Genomic DNA, 25,439 nt, shown 5'->3' on the forward strand with positions numbered 1-25,439 from the left:
AATTTGGGCAGAAACACTAGAAAACAAAATACATTTCCAAATAGGCACAATTTTAGGCATAATTTATGCCCAAATTACCCGCTGTGCAAAAAGAAACGCTATCTCCTGCTGTTCATGCACAGTAGACTCTTCTTTTATATTCCAAACCTAAAGAATTCCATTGTGGGAAAAAAATACAATTTACCATCTCAAATGTTGCATTAAATAATACATACTGAAGTAGAAGCATAGATACAGCTGAGTTCTGTCTGGCTGCCTCTGTTCTGGAGTTATGTCCATTGCCGAGGTATCCTTGGAGATGGAGATTGTGATATCTACTGGTACCGTTCAGCTCCTCCATACCAGTGGCAGTGAAGGATCTGTGATGCATAATCTCTGTACAAATTATATGTTAATTTAATCAACTTTGAATTTTTGATTTGTTCTGCATTGCCCCTTTAAGGGACTGTCACTAGCTACTTTTGTTGAATGAGTTAACTTGACTCTCTTCGTCTCATTTTTTGCTTGGGAACCAACTATCCTGTTATTACATGGGTTGCATTTAGCACAACCAACCCATTTTCAGCCATTCTCAGGCTGATTGTCACGTTGTATGATTTGCTTTCAGCACAAACTACCTATTCTCTGTTATCCTCAGCGTTCATTTGTCACTTATTCAGCTTCTCTTCAGTCCTGGCCTGACCTCCACAATTGCTTTGTTTACCTATCCCTTTTGTAACTCTGACTCTCTGGGCTTGATCTGCAGCTATCTGCTCACCTCGCTCTTCCTCACCTTTGCTCAATCCCATTTCAGCAAAAATACCAGGATTTTCTTGCTGCCAAAAGTTCTGATGAACGGTCACTGGATTCAAAACGTTAACTCTGCTTTCTTCCCATTAATGCTGCCAGACCTGCTGAATTTCGCCAGCAATTACTGTTGCTGTTTCATATCTTTAATGTCTGTAGTTCTTTTTGATACAGGAACTCCCCAGGGTTACGAACATCCTGTACTTACAGACCGACCTCTGGCTTCTCGTTTTAAAAAATTATTTCAAAAAATCCAAGTTACATACAATGTTTCGTCCTAAAGAATGGGTGGACTAATTAGCCCATATCTGTTCTGACTTGCACACAAATTCAGCTTACGAATAGCGGAAAAAACAGAACTTGTTCGTAACCTGTATTTATTTGACTATTTTTGTCATTTGTTCATGTCAACACTGATTTTCCTTTCTGGGATTCTTATTACAATAAAACATGTGACTTTAGTGTGATTGCTCAGTATGCTACTTCAGTGCTGTCTTCCAGTCATAGGCTTTGTCAGCTAGCTCAGGAATAATTAGAGGAAAAGGCATATGAATAACATTTGGATGGATGGGCTACTTTTTCCTGAAATAAAAAGTTTGTTAAAAACTTATTTTAGAAATGGTTTGTAAGTACAGGACATTTGTAAGTCGGGCATTCGTAACCCAGGGACTTCCTGTCAAACAAAGAACTACAGGTATTGAAGATATGAAACAACAACAACAGCAACTGTTGGCGAAATTCAGCAGGTCTGGCAGCACTAATGGGAAGAAAGCAGAGTTAATGTTTTGAATCCAGTGACTCTTCATCAGAACTTTTGGCAGCAAGGAACAGAAACGCTATTATTGAAGTGCAAATCTGACAAGGGGCTCAGGGAATAAAGTAAAAAAATGGTGAAATGTAAATCAAGAGATCTTGTTCATCAATTCTGTCATTTGCTTTGCAAAAACAGAATCTCACCCTTGACCTCCTGTTACTGTTGAGAACATGCTGCTACATTATCTGCTCATTAAACATTTTACAGAAGGTTAGCACTGGAACCTACCAGTGCAAAGACCCCACTTATCAATGCGATTATTCTGAACTCAATACCCTAATGTAAATCTCTCTGACCCAGAAAAGGAACACTTTTAACTGTTGAGTCTCAGTGCTGTGTGTAATAATTACACTGGGGTTTAAGGGTAAAGGAAGAAATTATTATCAAGTAATTACTCTGTTAAAATAAGGAAATACATTATCCCTTAGCCAAAATTATTAAGCTGCCATTCAGAGTGCTTTTTTCAAACATTATTTACTAACTTATTTGCTGCTCATAATGTAATTATTAAAACCACTTAATTTGAGTAGTAAAAGAAAACAGTTTTGACTATTTTGTTTAATCTGGGGAATCCAAGGTTCATATGATATGACCACTTCACTGTAATAACATCGAATGTGAAGATTGTGGTGTTGTATGTAATTCTGCTTGTATCTGATTGAGAGAAATGGAAATCAAAACAAGCATGATTGAAGAATTATGGCAATCAGATACTTTTGGGTTTCAGAGTTTCGTTTGTGATGGTCACTTCATGTTGATTTACCACTTGCTCAGCAAGCAATTGCAAACCGCAGAAAGCATATTTTTTATATCTCTGAAATCAATGAGATGTGTGAACACATGTCCTGCTTAGTTATAATGAGGATTATACCAAGGGGAGAAAATCATTATTTGCAATTCGCTGTTGAGTTCATTATTTCTCATTACAAATGTAAGAGCCCATTTAAGACTTTCTATAGAGTTTTCATTAAGTATTTAATACCTTAGCCTCCCTAAAGATTTTGAGCAATTTCACAATCATTATGTGCAAACTCGAGGTGACATCTCAAATGTTTGATGCACTATAAACTCCTTGGATGATATTTCTATTTGCTCTGCAATCATATGTTGGAGAACTTTAATAAATTCAATCTTGGAGTCATTGACAGCTACTTACTCCCCAGGTAAACAGAGACATTATAAAGATGACTGATCTTTCATTCTAACATAACAGGCGTCTGATTATTGGCACTTCAGGTGCCTTAAGACTTAAATCGCGGTTCTCTACTTGCTAAATAATATAGTAGTGCATATTTCTATATAAAAATGTATCACATAAGTGGAAATTATTTTTCCTCAGGATGTAACAGAAACTTCTAGTTTCTTCATTATTTATCCACAATATTCGCACAGCAAGTGCTACCCCATCTTCCTGAATGGCAATTGTAAGCTTTCAGTGTTGTAGGGCAATGGGTTTGAATTTGATATTCTCCAGCCTTGCCGACTTCACACCCCACCAAGTCCCTTACCATTTGTCTGAGTTTGGACATAAAATGAACTTTCATCAAGGTAATAATGCATCACTATCCAACAAGGTTACAGCTGAATTTCTACATCCACTGCACCTTTCCATACCATCTGCAAATCTCTTACACCCTCAGTACTTAAAAATCTATTGACTTCTGCTTTGAAGTCTCTTAACAACTGAACATTTGTAGTTACCTGTGGAAATTTTCAAAGATTCATAATGTTTTGAATGAAGAAATCTCTTCTCATATAAATGCTTTTACTCTAATACTGTCACCATGCATTCTGGGCTCCCTACTCAACCTTTTCACTGTATCCTCCCTGTCAGGTCCCCTTGAGAGTGTTATTTGTTTCAATTAGGTGACCTCTCATTATTTCCTAAACATTCGTGAATAAGGGGCTAATGCACTTAATCTTTCCTTATCAGACATTGTCCTCATCTCAGGGACCAGTCTAGTGAACCTACGGTACAATATCTCTATGACAAACAGACATACTTGTCATACTTAAATCTGACAACCCCAGAACCAAAGCTGTGCCCAGTTCTAGATATATCCAGATTTCAGGCCATTCTAGCAGAGATCAGTTCAGGTCAAGCAGGAGCCACACCATATTGTCTCATGTAGGTTAATTTTGTTTTTGGAAAAATAATTCAAATAAAATTGCCGCATGGACGATTATCACCATATTCAGAATTTGAACATGCCAGGTTTGGCTTGCCAGATGTTGTGGTCCTTTCCTCAAGTCCGGAGACCAAAATTGCTTCGTGGTGCAATTATGGTCTCACCAATGTCATATGTCATCACAGTATGAATTGTTTACTTTTATATTCCAATCACTTTATAAGGGCTAGTTTACCGACTGTCTTGCTTGTTGTGACTTCAAATAACCTTGCTGTGATTCATGTACAACAACACTCAGGTTCTACATTCACTGACGTGCAAGAAATCCCTGTTTGCAAAATTTGAATCCTTTTGTTCAGGTCTCTCCCTGGACTCGCACTTCCTGAATTCATTAACCTCCCTCAGCTGTACAACCATCTAAGGTATTTGCAACTGTTTAAATCCAGCCTTTTTCACATTCCAGATTAAGTTCACTTCATTCTCCCTTCTACGGTCAAGACCATAAGCTTCTGAATTCCCTCCTTAAACTTTTACACATCTTTACCTTGCTTTCCATTACTAAGACGTTCTTTAAAATAACTGAATTGACAAACCTTTGCTCCTCTGCCTTGGGCATCTTCTTGACTTAGTCAGAAATTTTGTTTGAAATCATTCCAGTGAAAACAATTGGAATCTTATTTTTACTTTTAATTGTTCACATGATGTAGACATCGCTAGCTCAATCAGCATTTATTGTCCACCAGTCATGACCCTTAGGAAGGTGGCGATGAGCTCAGTGCACCTGGAGAGGCCTTTGTTACCGTTCGAAAGCACTTAAAAAGTACAGACATTAAACACATTACAACATGTGAGTCACATCATTAAAGAAGTCAGATGATGCAAAAAGAACTGTAATAGACCTAAGTGCTCAGCTTGTTCCAGATCATAAGTACCTCAATACATTATGTTCTCTTTATAACACAGCAAGTTCAATCTCTTCTTTCTTCTCGAATTTTTTGTGTTGCCTCAGGCCAATCTTGCATTCTGAAAACTCTCATTGTGCTTCTAACAGTCACTTGTTTTTTGAGATGTTTTAAACAATCTGTTTTTAACCTCACAGTTGCCAAAGCCCATCAGCTGATCACTGGGCAGTGGATAGTAGGTAACCAACCATGAAATGAATGAATTGCCAACTCCTGCCCCCAAAGACATTGGGGAATATCTCTTGAGGAAACAAAGTCCATTTGATGGGAAGCTAGCCAACAACAGGGCAGGAGATATCAGCAACGCCCATTACAGACAAACCAGGGACAGAAGTGGCAGACTAGTAATCCAGAGCCCTAGGTTAAGGTATGGGTCTTGTGTTCAAATCCCACCATGGCTGGAGTTTAATTTCAATTAATAAAATCTAAGAATAACTTAAATCTAGTATTGAAATTTGTCTTCATTAATAATGTCATGATACTGTTAGAGAAACCTAGCTGGTTCACTAATGTCCTTTACAGAGGGCAATCTGTCCCACATGTGATTCCTAACTGCAACACTCGAGCAATTAAGGAATTGGCAACAAAAGTTGACCTTGTCATTGATGCTTACATCCCAAGATGGAATTAAATAAACTGTTATTCATGATTACTTTACAACCAATGAAGTATGTTTGTAGTCACCAATGTAATCTAGAAAACACACAGCCCACACAGAAAGCTCCCACAAACATCTTTGAGGCCATAGCATGATCAATACCTGTATTCATGATGGACCCTATTTCTTAACCTCATTCCCTTTATTCCTCTAGTACTGATGATCCATTACTCTTGGTCTTAAACATATTCAATTATTGAACATCAGCAGCTTTCTGGGAAAAAAAAATCAAAAGAATAACAACCCTCTGTCTGAGAAGAAAAGAAAGTTCTTCAGTAAATCCTGAGAATATGACCTCACAACTGTCGACTCTCCAGGCATGGGAAACAGCTTCTCAACATTAATCCAGTCAAGCACTTAAAGAATTTTCAATGCATTAACCACTTGGCATTTTTCTACAATTTAGTGCTTCATTCAAAAGCTAGCACCTTCAACAGTGCAGTCCCTTGGTACTGCATAATCAAGGGAAGGCCCTTGTGATTTTGTTGACATGTGGGAAGGCAACGAGTAGACATCCAGATGTGTTCATGTCATATGCAGCAGAAAATATCATCTCTCCATGATGTGACCCCTGCTTAGATTCAGTCTCCTGAGAGACATTTTCCTTGGTAACTCTCTCCCCAGTTGCATGAATCTGTAATAGTTTCTATAGAATCCATCAACCAGGCCTGCTGTCAAGGAGAGTCCGCCAGCATTCTCAGAGATCCATCCCACCCTGGCAATGCTTTTCTACCAACTCTACCAACGGGGAGAAGGTACAGAAGCCTGAACACACGCACAGCCGGTATCGTAACAGTTTCTACCTTACTGTTGTTAGAATACTGAATGGACTCACAAACTCTTAACATTCGCTTGTTCCTGTGTTTTTGTTTTTGCTGTGGTTTACCTAATATTTACTTAACTATGCTACTTAACGATGCGATCTGCCTGTATTGCTCGCAAGACAAAGCTTTTCACTGTGCCTCGATACATGAGCCAATAAATTCAATTCAATTCTATTCATAGTACAATGGTTATAAATCTCTTGTGTCTGGTTACCTCATAGACCACCTCCTACAGTTCTTGGACAGAGTGAGAGAGAGAGAGAGATGGGGGAGGAATTTGTAAGGAGTGTGAATCTGGTCGATGTGGCACAGTGTCCTGGGACAAGCTCCTTTCTCAGCGCTACAAAGAAAAACAGCTACAAAGCACTGCCAAAGTGTCAGTTTAAAATGAATGATCTGAGCACGCCATGGGAGTTGGGGAATATCATTAAAGAAGCATTCAAACAGTAATTATCAGTGACTGAGAAAAGATCAACAAAGCCTTGTCTGCATTACAGCACTGACCAGACTTCACAAACACCTCAGGACATCCTGAAGTCATGAAATGTGTAAATTAAATGCATGTTGTTTCTTTCTAAGCATCGAATCTTTGCAATGCAGAATCTTCATTTCATCTGAGCTTAATCAAGGGGTCCAAAGGTTTGAAATAGCAGCAATTCAGATCTAACAACCAGACTAAGTTGTGGAAAGTAAATCCCATTGAGCTAAGACTGCAGGAACTATGTGTGCCTCTCCAACGGAAATCCCCATTCAAACATTGCTCAAAGGAGTCCTTCAGAGGTGTTGCCTCCCATCTTTGACCTTTACTGAGGCACAACAATCCACTGGTTAGTGTTTCTGCTTCTGAGTTAAAAGATCATTGGTCCGATATCAACTGCAGAGATTTGAGCCTGTGCCGTACTGGGAGTTTTGCACTACTAGAGGTCTTCATTTTCTGCATAACATCCTCCAAAGTGGATGTAAAAAAATCTGATAAAGTAGAATAGGGAGATTCTACAGGCCAATACTGATTTCTCAACCAACATCACAAAATGGTTTATCTTGTCAATTCCCATTGTTGTTTGTGAGAGCTGCGTGTGCACAGACTGGCTGCTGTGTCTGGAATTTACAAGTGTGACCAAAATTCAAGAAAGTTCTTTGATGGTTAAAAAGGTTGTGAAAAGCACTATGTAAATGCAACACTTTAAAGGTTAAGGACTGAATGGAACTATAATGAGAAAACATGTTTACAGAGCTGACTGAACAAGCAAAAAGTATATGCACCCCCATGGCTCCATTCAGATGCTGAACAATAACCAGAAAATAATCCAGTATAATCTTACTCTCAAACAAAACTCTGCTTCAAACTGCATGGCCAAACTGAACAATTTTTCTTTAACCTCCTCCGCAACAGTGTCAGGGACAGTTTTATATAATGGAAGATAAACAAGTGAAGTAAGTCTGTCATTACAAAATCAATAATTAGAATATATAGGATAGTTCAAAAAGAACTGTAAGACCTATTGAAGTGAAATTCAACAGGGCAATCTACACATACAAGTGAGTCACTGAAAATGACAATGGCAAACCCAGTGCTGTTCACCCAGTGAAGGCCTTACTAACAACTGGGGACTTGTGGCAACAACCTGATATGGGCATAATCACAAAATCGTACCTTACAGATTCAGACACCATCACCATTCCTGGGTATGTTCTGTCCCACAGGTCCAATAGACTGAGCAGTGGCACAGTGGCATTCACTCAGGGGAGATGGCCTGGGAGTCTTCAGCATTGACCTTGTACCCCATGAAGTCTCATATGGCATCAGTTCATCTTACTGTTGACCCCTCCTGTCCCTTGGCTGTGTGAGTCAGTATTCCTCTATGTTAAACATTAATTGGAAGTAACACTGAGGGTGACAAGGGCACAGAATATACTCTGGATTGGGGGGAGCGAGGGAAGAGAATTGTTATGAAGTCAGTGGGAGAGGTGGGAACACAATGGGTCAGAGTCTGTGGAGAAGGTGCAGACAGCAAAGAGGATATAAACTTTATAGCCGAGGATTCTGGGTCACATGCCTGGGAGTCAAAGCCTGAGGGGCAGGTGCTTGGTGTCGTGAGTAAACAAACTTTTACTCATTCTGAATTAGGGAAAAACAAGGACAGACATCACAGGAAAGCAGCGTGCTAACTGGCTGGCAGGAAGATTACATCTTAGAACCTTCCCTAAATCACAGTTGTTTTAAAAAGTGTAAAATTATATTGTGTTAAAGTTAAAGTTAGCTAGAAAAAGTAAGGAGGTGTAAGGAAGACTTAGGAAGTTGAAACCAAGGCAGGTAAAGGTAGCTGAGTAGAATGTGCGATCTGTCACATGTGGAGATTTGCAAACCATACCAGCATCCTAGATGATCAACTGCACAAACTTGTGCTCTAGTCTTTGGAGCTCCAGCTGTGGCTGGATACACTGTGACATATCTGTGAGGCGGAGAGGTATGTAGATAGCATGTTTAGAGAGGTGCTTACAATGCAGCTGAAAGGACTTTAGGCAATAAGGGAATGAGTGACCCCCAGACAGTCAAAGAGAATCAGGCAGGTTGTGCAGGAATCCCCTCGGGTGCTGCTTAAAAATCCGTTTTCTGTTCTGGAGGCTGAGGAAGATGATGGTTTCTCAAGAGAATGCAGGCAGAGCCAGGATGTTAGCATCATAAGTAGCACAATAGGAGTCGATGAAGACGATAGCAATAGCAATAGGGAATTCGTTAGGTGAACAGACAGGTATTTCTGCATTCGCAGACAAGACTCCAGTGTGATGTTACATCCCTAGTGCTAGAGTCAGGGACGTCATTGAGTGGCTGCAAGGAATTCTGTAAGGGAGGGTGATAAGACAGAGGTGTGGTACACATTGCTATCAAAAACGTAGGTAGAATGACGGCTGATGTCTTGCATCAAGAGTTCAGGGAGCTAAGCTGTAAATTAAGGAGTAGGCCCTTGAAGGTTGCCCTCTCAGGATTAGTCCCACTGCCATGGACTAGTGAGGATAGAGCAGCTGAATGTGTGACTCGTGTTGGTGTAGGAGGGAGGAGACTACTGAATCTCTGGCAGTGTTTCAGGGGAAGATGGGACCTATACCATCAAGACACTCTGCATCTGAACCAGAATGAGACCAACATCCTTGTGGGAGGGTTTGCTAGTGCTGTTTGGAAGAAAATAAACTAGATCAATGTGGGCCAGGGTCACACTGCATTAATTCAAAAAGGACACAACAGACCTTAGAAAAGGAACAATCAGAGAGTGAATTCAGTCATGTGGTGTCTCAAGGGAGTAAGGTGAGACCGGATGACCTCCACTTTAATGCCACGAGTTTTAGAGGTTAGACAGAGGAAGTAAGGGCATGGAATTTTGATGCTGTTGCCATCACAGAGACATCATCGAGGGAGGGACAAGACTGACAAGATAACATTCCAGGGTTTAGGATCTTCAGACAAGACAGGGAGGATGTAAAAGAGGAGGTAGTGTTATATTATTAGTTATGGAGTCAGATATTGCAATAAGGAAAGATATCTTGATATCTTGCAAGGGTCATCAAATGACAGTAGAACTGCAGGATAAAAGTGGCAGGGGAGGTGGCAGTCACACTGTTAGGAATTTATTACAGGTCTCTAAACAGTCAGCAGGCAATTCAGGAGCTGATATGTAGTCAATTCACTGAGGCATGTAAAAATTACAATAGGGTAATTAAAATAGGGGATTTCAACTACACCAATATTAATTGGGCTAATCATAACATAAAAGGTTTAGGGAGCAGATTTCATGAAATACATGCAAGAGAGCTTTTTGAGTCAACATGTATATGGTCCTACAAGAGACGGTGTATTGGACCTAATTCTAAGGAATGAAGCCAGACTGGTGTTCGAGATTAAAGTGGGGAACATTTTGGTAATAGCAACCACAACACTGCACGCTTTAAATTTGTTTGGGAAAGGAGAAAGATGGTCTGCAAAAAAGGGTTTCAGTTCATTAACATGTAGATCCTAGAACATCTTCCAAGTTACATTCTCGAGATAATTTAAGGATTTGTAAAAAAAAAGGTGACCTCTCAGCTCAGACAATGCATTAAAGGTGTGAGGTTAGAATCTTGAACCAAAACCTTCCAGCCATTCTAAAAGATGAAAGACGTAACAGCAATCTAAGTTTGTTCAATATATTGTTTCAGTTGCATGACACTGTAATCTTTTGCTATCAATTCTGTGTCTTATGATCCTGCTCCACAGCTACCTGATGAAGGAGCAGCGTTTTGAGAGCTAGTCCTTCCAAATAACCCTATTGAACTATAACCTGGTGTTGTGTCATTTTTAACTTTGTTCACTCCAGTCCAACACCGGCACCTCCACATCATAAATAAAATCAGACAGAGCTGCCAAAGTAGCTCAGAACAGCTACCTGAGGTGAAATCTACAGCAGAACTGTGGGAGGCATTTAAAAGGTAGTTGGGGAGTATATGTTCTCTTTTAGGGTGAAACGTAGGAGCAACAAGCCCACTGAACCATGGATATTTGAGAATATTTAAGACCAGAAACAAAGGCAGAGAGACATATTACAGGGAACAGTATAATGGAGGTGCTAGATGAGTATAGGAAATGTGAGGGGAATTCAAGAAAGCAATTAGGACTGCAAAGAGGAGGCATGAGAAAATACTGGAGGACAATATTAGAGAGAATCCTAAGATATTCTACAAGTATATCAAGGGGAGGAGAATAACCAAGGAAAGTATAGGGCCTTTTAGGGACCAAGGGGGAAATATGGGCATGACGCCAAATAATGTTGGTGGAATGTTTTACAACTGTCTTTACTTGGGAGACAGAGAATGCAAGTGTGAATTGACGATGGACTGTGAAGTGTTTGAGCAGTTTAATATAAGAAGAGAGGAGATATTGGAGGTTTTGACAGATTTAGAAGTGGACAAATCCCCAATTCAGGTAAGTTATATGGCAGACTGTTGTGGAAGATGAGGGAGCCCTGACCCAAATTTTTAAATCATCTCTGGCCACAGGGGAGGACAGAGGACAGGTAATATAGTTCAAAGTTACAACAAGAGTGGTAGAGATAGACCAGGGAACCATAGACCACTCAGTCTAACATCTGTGGTCGGGAAACGATTGGAGAAAATAATGAAGGAGAAAATTAATCTCCATTTAAAGAGATAAGGTTTGATCAGGGATAGTTAGAATGGTTTTGTGAGAGGGAGGTCATACTTACAAATTTGGAATTTTTTGAGGAGCTTTTGGATGAGGGCAGGGCTGTTGATGAGGTTAATATGGATTTCAGCAAAGCCTTTGACAAGATCCCAATTAGAAACTGATAAAAAAAGGTAAACGCTCATGGAATCCAGGGTACCATAGTGAATGGATACAAAATTGGCTTTGTAACAAGAGACAGAGAGTGTTGGTAGAAAGCTGTTTATGAGATCGGATTGGTGTGCAGTGGTGTACTACAGAGATTATGCTGGCTCCCTTATTGTTTGTAATATTCATCAAAGATGTAGATGCGAATGTGAAAGGGATGTAATAGGCTTAATGATCTATTTCTGCTCCTTTATCTTATGATCTTATGATAAGTAAGTTTGCAGTTGACACAAAGATTGACTGGGTGGTTAACCACGAGGAGAAAGATATTAGATTACAGGAAGATATAAACGGGATGGGTCAGATGGGCCATTCACTGGCAAATGAAATTTACCTGTGATAAATGTGAGCTAATGAATTTTGGAAGAAGGAACAGGATAAGGGAGCATTCAATGAATGGCAACACAGAAGAACAGAGGGATCTTGAGGTGCTTGTCCACAGATCCTTGAAGGAGAAAGGCAATTTAAATAGGGTGGTGAAAAAGGCTTTTGGGATGCTTGTCCTTATGAGTTATGGCACAGATTATAAGAGTAGGGAGGTCATGCTGGAACGGTACAGAACTTTGGTTAGGCCATAGCTGGGGTATTGTGTGCTGCTCTGCTCAACAGACATAGGAGGTGTATGGAGGAGAAGATTAACCAGGCTGTAAAAGAAAGAACTGCCAATGCTTGGGATAGAGCATTTCAGCTGTGAAGAGAAAGGATCCTCCTGATGATGATACTTGCACCCAATGGTCTCAATTAACAAAGTTATTTTATTTCATCCTGCTGTTCTAAAACTGAGCTATATCGGTGAAGTATTTCTCAATTGGTCATGTGTTGAACCTGGAATTCCATTTTTCCGTCAGGTTGCTTTAGAGCTGAGAGATTGAGCTTCCTGCTTTGAGCCTAGTGATGTCTTGTTGCTAGGTCACCAATTGAACAAGATGTTCTGTACAGCATGCATCAGCTCCCCTGAATGGATCCTGTAATAGAGACATCACTTCCATCTTTGATCCCAACACAGGCGTAATCCAGGAGATGCTCATGCTTTGATCAGGGATGCCTCCATGTCCTTTTGTATTTTCCTTCTGGGGAAAGAGGCTGTTTCTTATAATGTGTCGATGTTAAGTAGCACACCACTTGCATTGACTATTCCCATACAATATCTCCTAATGGTTCCTCTCCAGACAGTGGAGTTGTATGTTGCAGTACAAATCCCTGATGGTTTATGGCTAGTATAGAATGCTGCAACCTATCCAACTTTCTATAGTGAGTCTAAGGGTTTACTGAATTAATAGAATTAGCTGATAATCCATTCTTAAAGCTTAATGAGAAGAGGCATTTTCTTGCACAAGTTGCATGATAGCAAGGGGTAAACGTTATATTGTCTACTTAGGCATTATTACAAACACTGTCAGGAGCCTGAGATGACTCGTCTATCTCTATCAGGACATCAGGCAAGGCTACCTCCTTTCCATTCAAAGATTGTGTGACATCATCAGATTTGGTGGAGTTTAATGCAACTACAGTAACTTTTTCAGAACCATTATTTAATACAAGAGGAGTCACAGCCATTCCTCATATTAAATACTCTAGAAGGATAATTCATTCTTCTTGATCATAACAGATCAAGATCATAACAGATCAATTCCTCCTTCACATCTTCATCAGAATCTAGGGCCAGAACATAAGGGCTGGCGACACTGGCTGAATTTCAAAATGTACGTGAACTACCATGAGTCTTTCCTTGAGACAAACGGGGAGTTCTGGCAATGCAGACAAGATTCTAATCCAGACTGGGGGCAAGTATTCACAGGTAAAGGGAGGCATTCAGAATGCTTCTAAATTGGAAGCATTCAGAAATGAGATAACGAGAATCCAGAGAAAGTATATTCCTGTTAGGGTGAAAGGAAAGGCTGGTAGGTATAGAGAATGCTGGATGACTGAAGAATTTGAGGATCAGGTATCGACAGGGTAGATCAAGTGAATCCTTAGAAGAGTATAAAGGCAATAGGAGTATACTTAAGAGGGAAATCAGGAGGGCAAAAAGGGGACATGAGATGGCTTTGGCAAATAGAATTAAAGAAAATCCAAAGGGTTTTTACAAATACATTAAGAACAAAAGGGTAAGTAGGGAGAGAATAGGGATCAGCAAGCTGGCCTTTGTGTGGAGCTGCAGAAAATGGGGGAAGATACTAAACGAGTATTTTGCATTAGTACTTACTGTGGAAAAGGACATAGAAGATATAGAATGTAGGGAAACAGATGATGACATCTTGAAAAATGTCCATATTACAGAGTAGGCAATGCTGGATGTCTTGAAACACATAAAGGTGGATAAATCCCTACGACCTGATCAGATGTACCCTAGAACTCTGTGGGTAGCTAGGGAAGTGATTGCTGGGCCTGTTGTTGAGATATTTGTATCATCGATAGTAAGGTGCCAGAAGACTGGAGGTTGGCTAATGTGGTGCCACTGTTTAAGAAGGGTGGTAAGGATAAGTCAGGGAACTATAGACCAGTCAGCCTGATGTTGGTGGTGGGCAAGTTGTTGAAGGGAATCCTGAGGGACAGGATGTACATGTATTTGGAAAGGCAAGGACTGATTAGGGATAGTCAACATGGCTTTGTGCATGGGAAATCATGTCTCACAAACTTGATTGAGTTTTTTGAAGAAGTAACAAAGAGCATTGATGAGGGCAGAGATTGATGTGATCTATATGGACTTCAGTAAGGCGTTCGACAAGGTTCCCAATGGGAGACTGGCTAGCAAGGTTAGATCTCACGGAACACAGGGAGAACTAGCCATTTGAATACAGAACTAGCTCAAAGGTACCAGACAGAATGTGGTGGTAGAGGGCTGTTTTTCAGACGGGAGGCCTATGACCAGTGGAGTGCCACAAGGATTGGTGCTGGGTACACTGCTTCTCATCACTTATATAAATGATTTGGATGTGAGCATAAGAGGTATAGTTAGTAAGTTTGCAGATGATACTAAAATTGGAGGTGTAGTGGACAGTGAAGAAAGTTACCACAAATTACAAAAGGATCTTGATCAGATGGGCCAGTGAGCTGAGAAGTGAAAGATGGAGTTTAATTTAGATAAATATGAGGTGCTGCGTTTTGGGAAAGCAAATCTTAGCAGAATTTATACATTTAATGGTAATGTCCTCGGGACTGTTGCTGAACACAGAGACCTTGGAGAGGAGGTTCATAGCTCCTTAAAAGTAGAGACACAGCTAGATTGGATAGTGAAGAAGGTGTTTGGTATGCTTTCCATTATTCGTCAGAGTATTGAGTACGGGGTTGGGACGTCATGTTGCAGTTGTACAGGACATTTGTTAGGCCACTGATTTGAGCTATAGGGAGAGGCTAAACAGGCTGGGGCTGTTTTCCCTGGAGTGTCAGAGGCTGAGGGGTGACCATATGGAGGTTTATAAAATCATGAGGGGCATGGATAGGATAAATAGACAAGGTTTTCTTTTCCCATGTGGTGGGGGAGTCCAGAACTAGAGGGCATAGGTTCAGGGTGAGAGGAAAAAGATACAAAAGAATCCTAAGGGGCAATTTTTTCATGCAGAGGGAATGAGCTGCCAGAGGAAGTGGTAGAGGCTGGTACAATTGCAACATTTAAAAGGCATTTGGATGGGTATGTGAATTGGAAGGGTTTGGAGGGATGTGGGCCGGGTGCTGGCAGGTGGGACGAGATTGGGTTCGGATATCTGGTCGGTATGGATGGGTTGGACTGAAGGGTCTGTTTCCATGCTGTACATCTCTATGACTATGTCCATGACTATAAGAAGAGGGTGACTGTCAACCTGTCCCTCCTAGTAAAACATGCCACACAACTATTGCACTTTACTGCTTGATATGTAACTATGTAGCAATGTACAAGAAATAATGAGTAATCTATCCCACCCGATTGGATGGAAATGCAATACTTTACTGATGAACTTCCTGGTTTGTGATCTCTGCCAAGAAGCACTTGTGGAGGGCAGGCCTGCTGTTCTGATAAAGACAGAGCACAAGCGACATAAGATGTAACACGGACTGAGCAAGATGTGAATAGACCATTAAAGCATTAATTTATAACAAGTTCCTTGGCATCCTAGAGAAGCAGGTTTATGTCTTATTTACCAAGCTGTTACTAACTTAGTTTGCAGCTGCAGTCAATTCAACATACAATGGAAATAAGCCTGCTGCAGAGGCTGAGATGAGCATGTTATGTTCCTGCCTGTTTTAAATTGAACTTACTGAAGGCAGTCTTGCCTGAGTGGTGTAATTCAAAGGCCAACTAGTTTTCTGCACTGTTAGAGAGGCAGCATGTGTCAAGGCTGTAATTTTACATCCTCAGGGAGTAGTCCGTCTTTGTGACAAGGAGCAGGTTGAATGCACAGGCCAACCAAGTTCAATTCCGATCAGCGCTCGTCAGTGACGGCGTACTACTTTTATAACCTGCAATTCACTCGGTACTTATCCTGCCCGATTCCACCCAATGATTGCTTGTCATATTGTTATGTTTTCCTCAGTCAGTCCCTTCTCATTTGTTTTTCTCTTTCTCCTGTTCATGTTTTTCTTAAGATTTTCGCCCATTTTATATTGTCCATTGTATTCCAGTTGTGTCCCGGATTGACACATGCAAGCAGCACATTCCTTCTATTTTCCTAGTTATTTTACTCAGTTGATGCTCTGACCAGATTGGCCTCTGAAACCACTCCCACAGTTGTCTACCCCTCTCTCATTTAACTGATCAGCTTCATCGGACAGGACAGGGACTACAAGCGATCCCAAGAATCTAGGACTCGCATTGTGGGGAGAGCAGGTTGTCTCCAATTGGAGAAGGGAGTGGACACACAGAATTTGAGGAAGTTGAGGATGATACTGGCGAGATTGAGGTGAGGGAGTAACAGCAGGGGGCAGATGCAATGGGGGAGGGACCAGTGCCTGAAAAAATATTAAAGGAATGCCATTAACAAGTTATTATAGAGTCATAGAGTCAAAGAAATGTACAGCACGGAAACAGACACTTCGGTCCAACTCATCCGGCCCAAATCCCTCCAAACCCCTCCTATTCATATACCCATCTAGATGCCTTTTAAATGTTGCAATTGTATGAGCCTCTACCACTTCCTCTGGCAGCTCATTCCATACCCCTCTTCGTGAAAAATTTCCCCTTAGGTCTATTTTATATCTTTCCCCTCTTACCCTAAACTTATGCCCTCTAGTTCTGGACTCCCCGACACCAGGGAAAAGACTTTGTCTATTTATCCTATCCATGCCCCTCATGATTTTATAAACCTCTATAAGGTCACCCCTCAGCCTTCGACATCCAGGGAAATCAGCCCTAACCTATTCAACTTCTCCTTATAGCTCAACACTGCCAACCCTGGCAACAGCCTTGTAAGTTTTTTCTGAACCCTTTCACATTTCACAACATCTTTCCGATAGGAAGGAGACCAAAATTGCACACAATATTCCAACAGTGGCCTAACCAATGTCCTGTACAGCCACAACATGACCTCTTAACACCTGTACTCAATACTCTGACCAATAATGGAAAGCATACAAAACACTTTTTTCACTATCCTATCTACCTGCGACTCCACTTTCAAGGAGCTATGAACATGCACTCCAAGTTCTCTTTGTTCAGCAACACTTCCCAGGACTTTACCATTAAGTGTATAAGTCCTGCTAAGATTTGCTTTCCCAAAATGCAGCACCTCATATTTATCTAAATTAAACTCCATCTGCCACTTCTCAGCCCACTGGCCCATCTGATCAAGATCCCATTGTAATCTGAGGTAACCTTCTTCGCTGTCCACTACACCTCTAAATTTGGTGTCAACTGTATACTTACTAACTATACCTCTTATGCTCCCATCCAAATCATTTATATAAATGATGAAAAGTGGTGAACCCAACACCGATCCTTGTGGCACTCCATTGGTCGCAGGCCTCCTGTCTGAAAAACAACCCTCCACCACCACGCTCTGTCTTCTACTTTTGAGCCAGTCCTGTATCCAAATGGCTAGTTCTCCCTTTATTCCATGAGATCTAACCTTGCTAACCAGTCTCCCATGGGGAACTTTGTCGAACGCCTTACTGAAGTCCATCTAGATCACATCTACCACTCTGCCCTCATCAATCCTCTTTGTTACTTCTTCAAAAAACTCAATCAAGTTTGTGAGACATGATTTACCACGCATAAAGCCATGTTGACCTTGCCTTTCCAAATACACATACATCCTGTCCCCCAGGATTCCCTCCAATAACTTGCCCACCACTCACGTTAGGCTCACTGGTCTATAGTTCCCTGGCTTGTCATTGCCTCCCTCCTTAAACAGTGGTGCCACGTTAGCGAACCTCCAGTCTTCCGGCACCACACCTGTGACTATCAATGTTACAAATATCCCAGTAAGAGGCCGAGCAACCACTTCCCTCACTTCCCACAGAGTTCTTGGGTACACCTGATCAGGTCCTGGGGATTTATCCACTTTTATGTGTTTGAAGACATCCAGCACTTGCTCCTGTATAATATGGACATTTTTCAAGATGTCACCAACTATTTCCCTATATTCAATACCTTTTGTGTCCTTTTCCACCAATTTCCCTTCCTGCCCAAAACCTGAGGGGCTCACCCCCACCTTCGAACTCTCCCAACCCCTTGAAAATTGAGACCAGGGAGGAACACAATAGTCAATAACTGGCTACTTAGGGGCAGCCAAACATGGGAGAAGCAGAGTGGACCTCACCCATCCCACTATAAAATTGCAGAGAGCTGTTGAGGTGGGAGGTTGATGTGAAAACCAGTCTAGGAATTTTACAGACTCCAACCCACACCCTGCTATGTTTTAAATCTGCTGGTGGGGAACATAAAACACTCGACATGGATTCAGGATTTGAATAAATGGCTAGGTCTTTCACAGAACCAGCATTACAGTAATGGTCCAAATGGTCTCTTCTTTGCATTAAGTTTCTAAAGACTAATACAGTGCTGCAGAGTTTTCATCCTAATTTTTGTAGAATTGTTCTTGATCTTTCCTTATACCCGAGCCTATCTGAATTACACCTGAGGTATCTTGTATTCTACCATCTCCATTCCTAGCAAAAGCTTCAATGCTGCTTTGAAAACCTCACCCAGTGCTCCAGTAAGTGATCTCAAAAGAAAACCGGCTCAGTATTCAGATCTTTAGGCAAGAAAATTCAAGTTTCAAGTGGTGTATGATGTGTCTTGTCAGTCGACTACTCCATGAATGGAGATCTTAATAATAAACTGACTGCTGTATTCTTGATAAACTCAGACTAGCTCTCTTTCACATTTACATTGACTTGAATTGGGTTTCAATCCTTTCCTTTGCCAACTATAGCCTATACTAATGGATATAATGAATGAGATGGCAAAAGCTTGTAGAACGAAGAAAAGACAACAGTTCTGATGATTCTAGTGGTAGGAAAGAAGGAAGCACAACAAAGGGTCAACAATAGGTATGTGTATCAAACTTTAAGTGCCAAGGAAATGCCTTGTCAGACGCTGTCATAAAGGAATCAGTCTAAAGAGAGATAGCAAAGACAACATAAAGAATTGCTCAGTGTAAGAATGAGTAGCAACCTTTAGAAAACCATTCACAAGATTTGGATCACCTTGTTGTACAGCACTAAAATGAGGACTTCCAGAAAAGAGGGCATCCTTCAGCTATAAGGTTTTGAAATGTGTGTCTGGAAATGGACTAGGAGGGTGAGGTGAAGACAACACAAGAAACTTGAAAAAAATCCCTATCATTTAATCACAGCTGAAATGTTTCCCAACCCTGTTCTCCTGCCTTCTCCCTGTAACCTTTAACCTCTCATTAATCAAGAACCTATCTATCTATCTGTGTCTTAAATACACTCTGTGATTTGGCCTCTTTCTGTGGCAGAGCCTGAAGAGGGAGGTGGAGATGTCATTAGTGAATACAATCAAGAAAAGGCAACCGAATTGGATTGCTATGTTCTAACATATGAGATTTTGTTAAATAAGGTGACTCAAGTAATAGTGGAGTTAAACCAAGAGGGGAAGAAGAGAATTATGATGTTGAAAAAATGAAATTGAAAATGGGAGATTCTTACAAGCAAATTAAGAGGAAAGAGCAGGACTGAGAAGCATGGAGAAATAAGCACAGAACATTCTATAGTCCATGTTGTTTGCAGTTAAAAGTCTTGTCTTTTAAGTTAGTGGACTCAACTGCATTTATGGAAACATGAGCACAAAATCTAAGCTTACACTCCCAGTGCAGTGCTAAGGAAGTGCTATACTGCTCAATAATGTTGTCTTTTTGATGAGATTTGGAAATGAATAGTATTTTAGAGAAGACTAGGGTCAACGTTCCCTTCAGTCCTGGCCGAGATTTATCCTGCAGTCAATTAAAACAAATTATTGGGTCACATTACTCTTTTTGGTTTCCTGCATTAGCACTTTTCCTCCATTATAACAGCTCTCGGCACAATGTCAATAAAGCAATGTTGGAAATCCTGGTCTGGAAATATTTTGGGACCACGTATAGTCAAGTAGTCTTTTCTTTGTTTATATTAATGGAGGCATTCTGGAAAATGAGATATCATTTTGCTATTTCACAGACCCACCTCTCAGAGGGTGGAGTGGTAATGTCAATGGACTAGTAAGTTAGAACATCAAGCTGATGTTCTGGAGATGTTAGTTTGAATCCCATCATGGCAGTTGCTGCAATTTGAATTCAGTAAAAATCTGGGATAACAAGCTATTGTAATCGTGATCATTCTGGTCCAAGATGGTGGTGGAGTAGGGCTCCTGTGCCAGAACTCGTCCGGTCTAACTGCTTTTCTTTTCCTTTTTATCCTGTCTCTGTTCCCCCACTTACTTGTCTTGTCCCAAGCTTGGATGGCATCAGCGGCAATGAGAGTAGGCCCCAAAGTGGACCTCGCACATTCCCAAGGCAGTCTCGCAGGGTGGGCTTACCACACATTTCAAGTGGGCCTATGGTGCAGATCTGGACTGAGCCCAGTGCACAGGAGAGTGAGCCCCTACTTACTTTTCTGGAGCAAGCAAACAACATCGGCAGAGGCAACACCGGCAATGGCAGGCCTAGCGGCAAAAGATGACGCCTGACAATCAGCGGCTTTGTTGTTGGTTGGGTCTGGCGTTGATGAAGCGGTGGCAGAAAAACATCACAGCAACAACGACATGATTCTGACACTGGTCCAGACAAAGCAACGGCGAAGGAATGTCAGCCCATTGGCAAAGATGGCACCTGAGGATTGGCAACTTCAATGCTGGTTGGATCCAGTGTAGATGGCAATGAAGCAGTGGGAGAGGGTTGGCAGTGTAGTATTGTTGATTGTTATGAGCTGGTGGACTTTCTTCAAGCTATATCATTTTGTTTCTTTTTTTCCTTATTCTTAAATTGTTCAAAATGGTGCCATTTCAAGGTGACAAATGAATGTTTTTCACTGTATTTTGTTGTTTACTTACTGTAAACGACATGTGACAATACAATCAAAATTAATTCATAAAACCACTGTTGATTGTTGTAAAAATCCATTTGGCTTTTATTGCCCTTTTGGGAAGGATATCTGCCTATCCTTACTTGGCCAACACATGACTCCAAAACCAGAGTAATGAGGTTGACTTTTAATTGCCCTCTGGGCAGTAAATGCAGTATGCACCAGTGATACCCACATCCCACCACCAAATAAAAATAATTCGTCTATATATCAATCAAGTAATCCACTTCCAGCTTTTGGATGGCTCCATTTGCCATCACCACACCACTATTTAAAGTGAAGCTCTCCAGTGGTCAATATTTCCTCCCTCAATCAACAACACAATTACAGGATACCTGGGTATTCTGGGGGATTTTCCCGTGCTCAAAATGTAACTGCTGCAATTCCCTCTGTTAAGCCAGTGAGCTGCTTTTTACAAAGTGGTTTATTGGCTATGAAATGCTTCGGAATATTCTGAAGTCCTGAACGGAATATTTTACAACAATTTTTCCATTTCTCTCTTATGTATTTCCAATGGCCATTTTGCTTACGGGTTTATCTGTTAGTTTTAATAATTAGTGAGGCAAGAACAAGCTTATTATTAAGCTGTCACAATTCATTCCTCTGTGTGCACCAAATACAATATTGTTTTATACAATAATTAACAAATTGGTGCAGCAATTTATTTCTTTTGGAATAATAAGACTATAAGATATAGGAGCAAAAAAGGGACATTTGGCTAATCCACTTATGGATGATAGGTTTCCCAACCCCATGACATTCATTGGGTCATATAATTGCACAGCACGGAAACAGACCCTTTGATTCACCTCATTCATGCCAACCAGATATGCAAAATTAATCTAGTCCTATTTGTCAGCATTTGACACATATCCCTCTAAACTCTTCATATTCATTTACCCATCCAAATGCCTTTTAAATGCTGCAATTGAATTAGCCTTCACCAACTCCTTGGGCAGCTCATTTTCATACAAGCATCACCCATCACATGAAAAAGTTGCCCTTTAGGTCCCTTTTATATCTTTCCTCTCTCACCTTAAACCTATCCTCTCTAGTGGGAAAATGACCATAGCTATTCACCCTATCCATGCCCTTCATGATTTTATAACCTCTATAAGGTCACCCCTCGACCTCCAATGCACTAGGGAAAATAGCCCCAACCTATTCAGCCTCTCCCTTTAGCTCAAACCCTCCAACCCTGGCAACATCCTTGTAAATCTTCTCTGCACCCTTTCAAATTTAACAACATCTTTCCTGTAACAGGGAGACCAAAACTGAACACAGTAGTCCAAAAATGGCCTAATGAATATTCTGTACTGCCACAACATGACATCCCAACTCTTACTAATGCACTGACCAATAAAAGGAAGTGCACCAAACGCCTTCTTCGCTTGCCTATCTGAGACTCCATGTACGAGGAATTATGAACCTGGACCACAAGGTCTCTTTGTTCAACACCAGTCCCCAGGACCTTACTATTAAGTGTATAAGTCCTGCCCTGATTTGCCTTTCCAAAATACAACACCTCACATTTAGCGAACTCAAATTCCATCTGCCATCCTTCAGTCCATTGGCCTATCTGATCAAGGTCCTGTTGTACTCTGAGGTAACCTTCTTCAATGTCCATTACTTACTAAGCATGCCTCCTATATTTATATCCAAATCATTTATATAATGGTGGACCCAGCGCCATTCTTGTGGCACATCACTGGTCACAGGCCATTTATCCTTCTCCCTGTAACCTTTGATCTCCTTAAGAATCATTAACCTAACTACCCCTATCTTAAATACACTCAGTGATGTTGCCTCCACAGCCTTCTATATCCAGTATTGAGTTCCACAGATTCATCACCCTCAGGCTGGAGAAAATCTTCCTCATCTCAGCACTAAAGGGTCATTCCTACACTCTGAGATTGTGCCTTTGCATCCTTATCTCTCCTACTGGTGGAAATATATTCTCCACATCCTCTATTCAGGTCTTTCAAAATTCTGTAAGTTTAAATGAGATTTCCCCTCACCCTCTTCCTTCTAAATTCTATTGAACACAAACACAGAGTTCTCAGCCATCCCTCATATTCCTGAGAGCACTATTGTCGCGCTATCTTCTGGATCTCCTCTAAGATGAGCACATTCTTCCTTAGATATGGGGTGCAAAATTGCTCGCAACATTCCAAATATGGTCTGGCAAGAGCCTTATACAACATCAGCTGTATATCCCTGTTCATGTCTTCTTGCCCTCTTGAAATGAATATTAACATTGCATTTGCCTCCATAATTGCCAACTGAACCTACATATTAACAGTCTGTGCCTCTATTCTTCCTACCAAATTGTCACTAAAACAGAGTCACTGGCTTTGCTGTATCCAGGCATCACTGATAGAAGTAAAATAAAAATTTAATATCAGTTTCACAACAGTGAAGGTGATAAAACAACATCAGTAAGTCATTAGGTTATGATGCAGTCTCTTGACTCATTGGAGATACTCTCCCATCTGAGATGAAGGACATGAAGGTCCTTATCGAAGGACTTGGGTGCATTCAACTGGCAGGTGCCTTCACTACTGAGCTGTGCAATTGGAGGTGGTGTCCTTCAAATGAGATGTTACATTCAGGCCTTAGCTTCCATCATTATAGATCTCACAGGGATTCTATTTTGACAAGAAGCAGAAATTCCCAAGTGACCTGGCCAATATTTATCTTGCAACCAATACACAAAAGCAGATTAACTGATTATTTACCTCATCGTTATTTGTATGACTTCTTTCATTCATTTCCAGATGAAGGCATTGCTGGCTGTACCAACATTTATTGCCCATCCCTAGTTTTCCTTGAGAAGGGGGTGATGAGCTGCCTTCTTGAACTACTGCACTCAATATAGTCTAGGTAGATAAAATAATGCTGTAATGTAGGAAGTTCCAGAATTTTGACCCAGTGACAGTGAAGGAACAATGAACATAACGGTGAGTGGTTTGGAGGGAAACTTGCAAGTGGTGATGTTTCTATGTACCTGTTGCCCTTGCCCTTCTAGATAGAAATGATTGTGGACTTGAAAAATGTTGCCTAAGGATCTTTGGTGAATTTCTGCAGTACACCTTGAGGATGGTATACACTGCTACTACTGAGTATCAGTGGTGGATGGAGTGAATGTTTGTGAATGTGGTGCCAATCAAGTGGGCTGCTTGGCCCAGAATGGTGTCAAGCTTCTTGAGTGCTGTCTTGTATATTATCTTGTCATATATAGTTCTCACAAAACAACTGCCACTGTGATGGAATACAGTTTGATTTACTTGGTCACAATAAAACAGAAAATCTCAAGTTATCTACGGTGTGGTATCACTAGCCCATAGTTACAAAGTGCAATATTCTTTGATCACCATCAGTTGTACCATGGGATGCCAATTACCGCCTTAGTGTGAGTACAACACAATGGCACACTCTATTGCTGTAATGAGCCGACTTTAAAAAATGAACATAAGTTAAGAAAGTAATTTGATGCAAATGGGATGTAATTAAATTCAAAGAAATGCCATTAAAATGATACATTTAAAATTTTATTAAAAGTACATGAATCAGTGTAGCTTCTAACTATGGGTGAATAGCATTAATACAAATAAAATGCCATCAATGTAATAAAGTTCCAGTGATAGATGTCTTCATGAAAATGAAAATACTTAAACTACATCTAATTCAAATGTTAACAATTTTAAAGGTATGAAACAACATAAGTCATCATTACCATGCTTGAAATTCAATACAAATAACATACCTTCCTTACTATAGTTCAAAGATAGCAATGGGCTGACTCCAAATCATCTCATGCTAAAGACTTTGAAACTGATGGCTCCTTGTCTAAGTATGCAATCTATAAAATTATATGGCTCGTTCAAAACAATCAGAAAGCCTGTAGAGGCCCAACTCTCTTTCATGCAGAGACTTTTTTTTATCTTACTGGTTCTCGGGTGAAATTTTAAACCAGGGTTCCATCTGCCCGTTCAGGTGGTTGTAAAAGACCAATGTTTTCATAGGCATTTCCTTGTGGGTTGTTAGTTTTCACTTTCATTAATTTCCACAGAACTACAGGACCCCTTTGTTTCCCCAGCATCTCTGGGAAACTATTTCTGTCTTCTACTATGGAGACAGAAGCAAAGCAGTTATACATTTTTTTTGCCACTTCCTATGGATCAATCTGGTGAACTCTCTGTATAGTATATGTATATATATCTCCTTCCTTAGTTAAGGGGTCCAAACTTCAACACAATATTCCAGGCAGTCTCAAAAAGGCTCAACACAGAATAGGATGATTGACAGCAAATATCTTTACTCCTCTACTCAAATTTTCAATTGCAATAAAAACCCATAATACCACTTGCCTTCGTAATTGCTTGTTG

The 25,439-nt window shown here is 40.6% G+C and overlaps 1 long non-coding RNA gene across 1 annotated transcript in view; it reads right to left on the reverse strand.

The window, feature by feature from the left end:
• Nucleotides 1-221: 221 nt before the first annotated feature.
• Nucleotides 222-25,439, reverse strand: part of LOC140463898 (uncharacterized) — a 28,257-nt gene continuing 3,039 nt past the window's right edge. The window contains exon 3 of the long non-coding RNA XR_011954807.1: nt 222-375. This is a non-coding gene — a long non-coding RNA (uncharacterized lncRNA). The remainder of the gene's footprint in view (nt 376-25,439) is intronic.

This window comes from Chiloscyllium punctatum, chromosome 3 (assembly GCF_047496795.1).
Source record: "Chiloscyllium punctatum isolate Juve2018m chromosome 3, sChiPun1.3, whole genome shotgun sequence".
In the NCBI taxonomy this organism is placed as follows: Eukaryota; Metazoa; Chordata; class Chondrichthyes; order Orectolobiformes; family Hemiscylliidae; genus Chiloscyllium; species Chiloscyllium punctatum.